Raw genomic sequence first — 9923 nt, 5'->3', positions numbered from 1 at the left:
ACCAGCCTGGCCACATGGTGAAACCCTGCCTCTACTAAAAATACAAAAATTATCTGGGCATGGTGGTGCACACCTGCAATCTCAGCCACTTGGAAGGCTGAGGCATGAGAATCACCTGAGCCTGAAAGCCAGTGCTTGCAGTGAGCTGAGATCATGCCACTGCACTCCAGCCTGGACAACAGAGCAAGACTGTCTCAAAAAAAAAAAAAAGAAAAATCTGAATCTTTATGATTAAAGAAATAAAATCAAAACCCTGGATTTATATGAGACTTCTTAGATTTCAATAAAATAAGAAAAGCACCAGAATTTAAAAATACATCTTTGTCTTCAGGTATTGATAACAATAGAAATTCACCAATATCTATGAGAAACTATGGTCAGTGTTACAGCTGCTTGACAGTATTTCCAGGACTCCTTCCATTCTGGGCATCCCTCCCCTGGTAGTCAAGGCTGGTCATGGGACTTGCTTTGTTTATTTAATGATAGAAAAAAAGTGAATATTTCAGCTTGAAGTATTTAATTGCCAGTGTTGAATCTCTAACTCATTTATCCCCTTTGACGTTGATTGTGGAAGAGGGCTTGTATTGAGATACTGGGGACGAAAGATTGTAGGGGTCCGCGTCAACTTTTGAGGGTTGCTGCTCTGGACTCACACGGGACTTTGAGTGATGAAAACCACACTTTTATACGTATATATATAGAGAGGGATATATATATCTCTATATCACAGAGTCTTATGAATCGGAAACTGAGTAAAAAAGTTAGCAATCTAGCAGTATGTGTTCCATGTTCTAATGCATGAAATGCCCTGTATATCAGCATCTTTTCAAGTCTTGATTTCACCACTTGCTAGCTATATGAACTTGAGCAAGTTTATAAATCTCTCTGTGCTTCATCTTTACATTGGAACACACAGCTAAGGATAAGTTCTACTTCCTTGAGTTGAAATAAGGATCAAATGAGATGATTCATGCAACATGCTTAAATGCAACCATCATAGTACATGTTTGATACAGCTCTGGTTATTATTACTAATATTATGATTGGGGCATGATAGCCATGCAATGTTCTCAGGCTAACCAAATCTGTGCAAATGAAAGATGATTTATAATGGTGTTTTCTGTAACAATGCATTTAGAACAGCTACTAAAAATGGTGACTGAGAATTATTGTTTGCGAAGAACAGAAGCCTACTCAAACTAGCATAAATAAGAGAGGTTATTATAATTCTCATAGGCATCTAAGCTCAAGAAACACAATACAGCAGAGCCCAGGGTTTACTTAACACAAACCCTTCAGCACCCAACAGCTCCTCTCATTTGGCTTCTCCCTACATCTGCTTCATTCTCCTCATTCTCCTAACCAGCCTCTTTTCTTCCTCCTCTTGCACATGGTCCAACATTACTACCAATTACAATTCCTTACCAGGAGTTTCAAATTCAAACACCCACCACTGCCATCTCCAAATTATTTATGTTTTCAAAAGATATCTGGTCAATTTTGGTTATCCAATACATTGAGGCACACATTGGGTTTAATCAGCCGCAACCTGGGTAAAGCGTAGCATAAGAGTAATAAAAAAGTAATAGAACTTTCTAAAACAGAAAGAAATAAAATAAGAAGTGTTTTTAACCTTGAAGTTTTTTTTAAGTTCTATTTTATATCTAGCCATTTTGATTAGCTATGTTCTCATAAATCTTGTTTATATGTATTGTAAGTTTCAAAAGAATGTGCAGCAGGTCTTCTTTTCCCATTTTATATACATCCGTATCATCCTTATTGACTTTACTTAATGAAAAATTGCCTTCTCAGTGTCATCAGTATTGATCTTGATGGGGGCAAAAGTGGCTGTTAACTCTCAAAATCATCAGAAAATATTTAGTCATTTCCATTGATTCTATGAGAAATAGATCAAGTGTTCATTTCCTTTCCTGCAGTAATAACACTTAACTCCAAAAATGGAAAATATCTGTATCTTCATGATTAAAGAAATAAAACCAAAACCCTGGATTTATATGAGACTTCTTAGATTTCAATAAAATAATAAAAACACCAGAATCTAAAAATACATCTCTGTCTTAAGATATTGATAACAATAGAAATCCACCAATATCTATGAGAAACTATGGTCAGTGTTACAGCTGCTTGACAGTATTTCCAGGACTCCTTCCATTCTGGGCATCCCTCCCCTGGTAGTCAGGGCTGGTCATGGCACTTGTTTTGTTTATTTAAATGATAGAAAAAAAAGTGAATACTTCAACCTGAAGTATTTCATTGCCAGAGGTGAATCTCTAACTCTTTTATCCCCTTTGATGTTGATTGTGGAAGAGGGCTTGTATTGAGATACTGGCTCACTGCAACATCTGCCTCCTGGGTTCAGGCGATTCTCCTGCCTCAGCCTCTTGAGTAGCTGGGATTACAGGCATGCACCAACACACCCAGCTAATTTTTGTATTTTTAGTAGAGATGGAGTTTCACCATGTTGACCAGGATGCTCTTGACCTCCTGACCTCGTGATCTGCCCGCCTTGGCCTCCCAAAGTGCTGGGATTACAGGCATGAGCCACCACGCCCAGATGAAAGATGTATGTTTTAATGTCTCACTTTATTGTCAAAACACTGACACCAGAGATTTAAATAAAATATAACATAGTTTTCAGAACCCTCAGCTAAAGGCAACAATAGGAGGATTGTCCTCCCATTAGGACAGAGGGTAAGTATGGATGAGTGAAAATATGGATCAGCCTCAGTCTTTGAGTAAAATGCTTAAGGGGAAGCCGTGTTCCTAGGGTTAGGAGGAAATAGGATCAGAGCCTCTTTCAGCCAGGGACAGCATAAGGGAGCTCTAGTATTATTGTCAGGAGTCCTGTCAGGGAGAAATTAGCGTTGGTTGATCCCTAGGAAGATTAGGGATCAGTAAATACCAACCAGTGGTATTTACTGAAGAGTTAGTTGTAAGGCAAGAATCCAGTTCCTCTGAGATTATGTTTAATGTAGAATGTAAGTCACAAGAGAACTAGAGAAGAAATCTTTCTTCCTTCCTTTTCTCTTTCCCCTCTTTTCTTCCTTCCTTCCTTTAGTTATCCATTCATACAAATTTTTCAACAAACAAATATTGAATATCTATGGTATTGGCCCCCACATTGAGTTCTCAAATTTATAACACACATTTCCTACTGCTTATCTTCATCAGCACTTCTCTGTCTATAATTCTGGGGTACCCCTCATTCTGCCTCCAGGCCCAGTAGGCATCTGAGGGGGTGGTGTGGCAACAATTCTCACTCTTTTTGTCACCTGGCTTTTGAATCCCTTTTCTTGTTTGGGAAATTCCACACTTTATGTGTTGCAAAGGAGTAGAGGTAACAGGAGTGTAATTTCTTCAGCTTTCCTTGCAGCTTAGACACATGAAAGTGATGCAGGAATGGGTAACACAAGGCATCAGCAACTGATATCCAGTCTTGGGGGAATCACCAGTGAAGGGTGGTGTTTGGTCCCAGCAACATAAAAACATTAGAGCCTTCACAGGACTGTAAGGTGAGAAATACGAGACAAATCCCCGCTTCTCTAGTCCCCTCCAAGAGATTCTGAATTGCCCATTATCTAGTAATAAATAGTTTTTACTTAGCCAGAGCTGGTTTCTGATGCTTGCAACTAGGAGCTCAGAATCAGTTCTAAAATTCACCTGAAGTTCAAAACTCAACTCAATGTTGTCTGAGTGAAATGTAGATAATAAGCTGCTCCAGAGGATGCAGCATTAACTAATAAGTGTAGCTTAACTGGTAGAGAGTGAGTAGAGATGGGGACTTCCAGAGCAGATACCATTTGGAAATATAATTAACAAGGCTGGCAACTTCAATAATAACACAACAGCCATTAAACTCTAACTTAAGTGATAATGGCTGTGCTAGTGTGTGTACATTAGCTCATTGTTTCTAAAGCTATCTCAGCCCATTTGCTAAAATTAAAATTTCCCAGGCTTTAATCCAGACCCATTCTATCAGAATTTGAAAGAAGCTGTTGAGGTATCTGTACTTCTTCTAAGCATTTCAGGTAATTCAAATATTCAGGAAAATGTTAGAAATAGTGTATCATTTGTTTAAACACCACACAATCTGCAAATATCATGACTTGCATTTTACAGTTGAGGACACAGCTTCAGTGAAATTACTAATTCAGAAACACAAATAACTGAGTGGCAAATGCACACTATGGAGTCAAGTTTGTCTGAATCTGATGTTTCTCCTTATTATGTCACAATAAAACTAATCAAAGACTTTTGATAAATTCTTAAAGAAACCCAGAAAGACATGGGTTCAACCTCAGCTCTACAATTACTACCTGTATCATATAAAGCTATTTAACTTTCAGAGCTTCAGTCTCCCCATTTGGAAATAAAGCATTATAATAAGTAATTCTCTGGTGTATTACTTGAAATAAAATTTGTAAAATACAGTGCATGTTTCTTTCTTCTCTCACCCAGTCTTTACTCAAGTTTACATTCCGTAATTTCAAGGAAGAGTATGTTAGTCATTTACTAAACCCATCTTTCTCCCTCTTGTGTGCACAGATAGACGACATTTCTCAGCCTCTACTTGCTATGGCCAGGCTCCTGAGTTCTGGCAGATTCCTGGCCTGACCCTAAGCACTCACTGACTCTTTCTTTTCTCTTCCCATCCAGTCATTGAATACAGAGGAGAGTGGAGCCAAAGCTGGAAAGAGCCAGGTCCCTGAATATGACTACACTGAGTAATGGTTAGACTACATACCAATAAGACAGTCGCTATTCTGTTACACTATTGAGATATTTACTCATATATATTACCCAGTTAACATGATTAATACAGAGAGAAAATGCAAGTTCATATATGTTATGTAATTTTAAAATTTTGTTTGGTTAATTGTGCTTAAGATTGCTATTTGATCAAACATACAATAATTAAAATTATTTGGGGTCTCCTGCTAGCATAGCCAAAGGCACTACCCTGTAAATTCAGCTCTATTCAAGATGTGGACCCATCTTAGCATGAGAAACAGAAAATTTATGGGTCACTTCCTATGGGTTCAGAAACAGTCTCATTGTTATTCTTGCAATAACTTAATACTACGCTTCCTGGATCTTGGAACTACTCTTCACAACTCAAACTTCCGAATTGGATCTTTATTAGCTGCTGTAGGGCCTTTTCATCATAACCTCCCCCACTACTTCTACCTATTACCTATTCTTGCCTTGTTAAAGATATTGGGGCCAGCCTGCTGGTTACCAAGGACCTAGATGGAGTCTTCTAATGTGATATTTATTACCCATCTGTCCTTGGGTCCTCTTATTTCTTCTAGTTTGAAAACATCTCTTTCCCCAGTATCATATGTGGGCTCTGGTTTCAGCCACTTGCTGAACATTCAAATGCCTGTAGTCCCAACAGAGACACTAAGTACCCCTTTCCATAAGCATGAGCCGATGGAGTAAGTTACTAGTCTGACAAACTGGCAAATGGGGGCACCCACCTTCTGGTCCCAAGTTTCCTGTTTACCCAGGAACCCGGTTCCCCAACTCCTATGTCTGGGACTCTGCCACATTCCGGACTCTAGATTTTTTAGAAACAAAAGGCATACTCCTGAGCTCCAGTCTTGGACACTAGATTGCCTCCATTTATTTATTTTTATTTGTTTCCCTGATCAAAATTCCTCGCTTGTGCCACCTGATCACATTTTGAAATCTAGTTATAATTTCCTAGGTCCCAGCTGGCGAGTATGCAGGTAAAGATTCTGACCTTGCCTTCTGGAAGCTAATACTGTAATTGGGAAGAAAAGTTATAAATGCATATAAACCCACTAAGCAGAGTGCTATGAAGGTAATCATAAAGAGTCTGACATGATAGAACAAGCCTTCTGGATTGGTCTGATAAGCACTGGGACACCATTGTAAGTAAGTTCTGGAGAAGCCAAGGACCACGTGAAACAATGTCATTTGCATATCTTGAATAAAACTCACAATGAATAATGTAGTTTATAAAATATACCTTTTTAGTAGATTACATGCACTGTTTATTATAATGATTCCAGATAATCTAAATGTTCTGACTAGGAAATTTCTCAACTGGCTGACACCACTCCTTTCTAGCTCCTTACAAATGCTTTGCTGAGGCCTTGGTAGAGGTAGAAGTGGTGATGGGGGGTGAGGGGCAGGGGTGTGCAGGACAGGAAGTGTGACTTCTTTCCAAACATCAAGGCCCTAGAATCTATAGGGTTTTTTTCACTGATTTTCACTTTATCTGTGTTTCTAAAGTCATTTTATCTGCTTAAGTAGCACAACATTGAGAATAGGTTTAAAATTCAAGCAAATAAGACCCTGTTAAAGCATTGCAAGGTGTAGACTCTGACACATTAGAAGTCTCAGTCTGATGAAAGGGAGTCTCTTTCAATATCATCTTCATTAATCTTTCAGTCTTCCCTCTTTCAGTGGGCTCTTCCCTACCTCTGACTCTTAGCAATGGTGCATGCTATGTGATTCACCTCTTATCACAGCCAGATCCTGGGAATCCGGAGTCAAAAGAAGCCCCAGTACTTTAGCTCAAACTGTTTTTAGCTTCTGCCACTCAAACCATTCTTACTAACATCCTCTACAATCTGCACCTAAATAATCTCAAAGCACTCCTCTCTATCCTGATGGGAGCTTCTGACTTCTAACTCTCTAAAAGGCCTTAAACTCACTTAAAATTTGCTCCATCTTTCTCATTCTGTCTTTTACCAAGATCACTCACCAGCAGGGATCAAATTCTAGGACCATTCTCAGCCACATGAAATTCAAATTATCATTGGGCTTTTGTTTCTTCTGAGATAAGCCCTAGCATAACTACCACTTTGTTCAGCAATTTAATTAGAGATCAAGACCTATATCCAGATGTAAATGATTTTAGGAAGAATTTTTTTTGGTCATAATCTAGTTCTATTTATTAAGTGTTGAAATCCATACATAGCACCCCTCCATACCCTCAAACATTAAAGTTAAGTATCACTGCAGTTATGTAAGATTTGCAAGTAATAGATGTCATCTTGCTGCTTAATACTATGCAAATCTGAATTAGATAAGTTTGGAATTTCCCCAGAATACAGGAGCTACAACAAGAATTGAGGAGAACTCTTTAACCTTAACTTTAGTGGTAAGAAAAAGTACTTAAATGTTCAGATGTGTAAAACCGCCTCAAAATAACCTTTTATGTTCCTGCTCTCTGCAGAAATATTTCCTAAAGCTTAGTAGAGCTAGGTAGAAATGGGCTCTGGATTAATTTTGACCTTCTGTGGCAATGCATTTCCAAGACCAAGAATTTATGTGTGCAGAATATTAAATGTCAAATGCAAATATGAAAATGGAGCTACACAGTTGCTGATAGTCCCTAATTGATATTGAGCAGACTATTCCCTTTAAATGTTAATGAAACTGTTGTAATTACTAAATGACCAAAACAGCTCAGAAGCCAGGGTTCACAGCTGTAAACCATTACTTGTAAATTACTGGCACAGGCCCGCATTAGCAGATGGCTCAGCCCATGGAAGAAAACTTCCTCAAGATGCTTTTCTTCCAGGCCTGGGCTCAGGAGCAAATTAGATGAGCATATTAGAGAGGGCCAGAGTGCCTGTTTGGACATGTCAGTGGAGATAAGCACCTCCTTTGATCTTTTTTTTTTCATTACATTCTTTACAGAAAGTGCTGAATATCACAGAACACAAAGAAAAGAGAAAGAGAAACTGACAGAGCCTATAAATGTTGCACGAAGGTTCAGATACATACAGTTCTGCTGGCTTTTTAAGGAGCAGTGTTTCCTATATCCTAAGGCAGATGGACATGTTGGGATGGAGGTAAATACTGAAAGTGGAGAGGTATGTGTGTGTGCATGTGTGTGCGTGCATGCGTGCATGCATGCGTATATGTGTGTGTGAGAGAGACAGAGTGAAAGAGAGAGAGAAAGGGAAAAGAAAGAGAGAGATGGTGATAACAAGCCAGTGGCAGAAAAGCAATTAGAAGAAAAATAGGACATTTGAATGGGCTTAGTAGCCTCAAGACAGAGAAAGTCTATAAAGCTGTGTAAGCAAAACTATGCAGTAGAAGCAAGAGATGTCTTTATTAGAGAAGGCCTGTGGCTCTTCACAGCTTTGTTCTGTAAATTCCATACCAGCTTTGCAAACTCTCTAAGGTTATTAACTTTAGTGAAGATTTTTTTAAAGAGTTGGGTGCAGCCTAACCTTTCATTAATATAAACGAAAGATTAATTAAGACATCTGCCAAGAACAGGAAGAAAGAGGAGTTTATCTTGTGATGTACACTACAACCTGTCCTAAAAATGAAACAATGGAGTTTTCCTTGCCAGGAGCCACTCTGTAGAGAAGATATTTAAAGGATAAGGTGTTTATAATCAAACCAGAGAGTACAGGGAATACCCACCTTCGGAACAGTTTGAATCCCAAAGTGATGCAGAAAGCATTTGTTAGTATTTCAAAATGTATCTTCATAGAAAAAAAATATGGTATCTGTTTCTACATTTAGAGAAAATATCAAATAAACCTAAATAATCTCACTTTATGGTAGCAGAAGGGACAAAGTGTAGAGATATAGGTTGTGGGCTAGGATATGGGTCAGACTCACTGTGAAATAATCAGATGTAAAAAATTGAAACATAATTTGAGAATTTTGTCGAGATAATGCATAATGCTTGACTTTCCAGAATATTTATGTTTTATGTCTGAAAACCTGTAAGACCAGAATAATCAGTGTTAAAATTGACCCATAAAATCAGGAATGAATTATTAAAGTGCTAATAGAATGTCTTGAGTCTGGATCCTAGGCTTAGGAGGAACTGCAATGCAAGAAAAAGCATGATAAAGAGACTTAAATTCTTCTCTCTAGGACCAGAACTTGTTTGTGCAATATTTTGAGTTACTTGATATTGGATTTTAGGATTCTACCACTTTCCTGTCTTTCTTCATGAACCTCATTCACAGGGACCATGGAAACAATTTATTCCCAATGCCTTGTCTGCCAGTGCCTCTGACCTTCCATCCAGTCTTGCTCAAGGTGATCATCTCTTTCTGTTTTCCTTCCCGACTTCCTTCCTTTTCTCAGGGGAGATGATCTTCAGCTAGGTTTTAGAAGAATGCAAGCAAGCGTGTAAGCAATTTAATCTAATTCATAATGAGAGCTGGTCAGTCAATTCTTAACTCTTCCACACATGGAAAGTATTTTTTGAAGTGAGTTATTATGCAGGTGTGGTGGTGTAGCCTGCAGAGAACTGCATTCATAAACCTGGCCCTGACACTTCCTACACATGTGATCCTAAGCACGTTACTCAACTTATCTTCATTCCTCAGCTTCATCATCTATAAATTGAGGTAATATTAGTATCTTCCCACAAGATTAATTTGAAGAGTCTGAAATACTAAATATACCCTCTGATGGACATTAAGAGCTTAATAAATGTAATCCAAATTATTTTTCAATTGGCCAATTTTAGATAGCTTTACATAGTGAAAGTAAGAGTCTCAGTCACGAAAAAGAAAATTTTCCATCAGGAAAACTAATAAAAAGTAACTCATTTCCTGGTTTAGATAATTCAGTTATGCAAAAAGTTACCGTTATGGAAGCTGGGTTATGGGTAAATGAAACATTTCTGTATTATTTTTGCAACTTCTTGCATGTCTATGGCAAAATAAAAACTAAAAAATAATAAATCAACACAGTCCTCTTTTGTCTCAAAGCCAAATTCATCGAGTTATTTTTGATATTGATAGTTATTTTTCTCTTTTGCTTTTGAACCATGAATTGCCACAAGAAACTCAGATTTCTTGTGGCAATTCCCATGTCCATAGCTATAATACAAAGAGTGGTTCCAAAGAAGTGTGTGTGTGTGTGTGTGTGTGCACGCGCATGTGTGT

The sequence above is a fragment of the Hylobates moloch genome, unplaced genomic scaffold (assembly GCF_009828535.3).
Source record: "Hylobates moloch isolate HMO894 unplaced genomic scaffold, HMol_V3 SCAFFOLD_2, whole genome shotgun sequence".
In the NCBI taxonomy this organism is placed as follows: domain Eukaryota; kingdom Metazoa; phylum Chordata; class Mammalia; order Primates; family Hylobatidae; genus Hylobates; species Hylobates moloch.
This window is presented reverse-complemented; position numbering follows the sequence as displayed.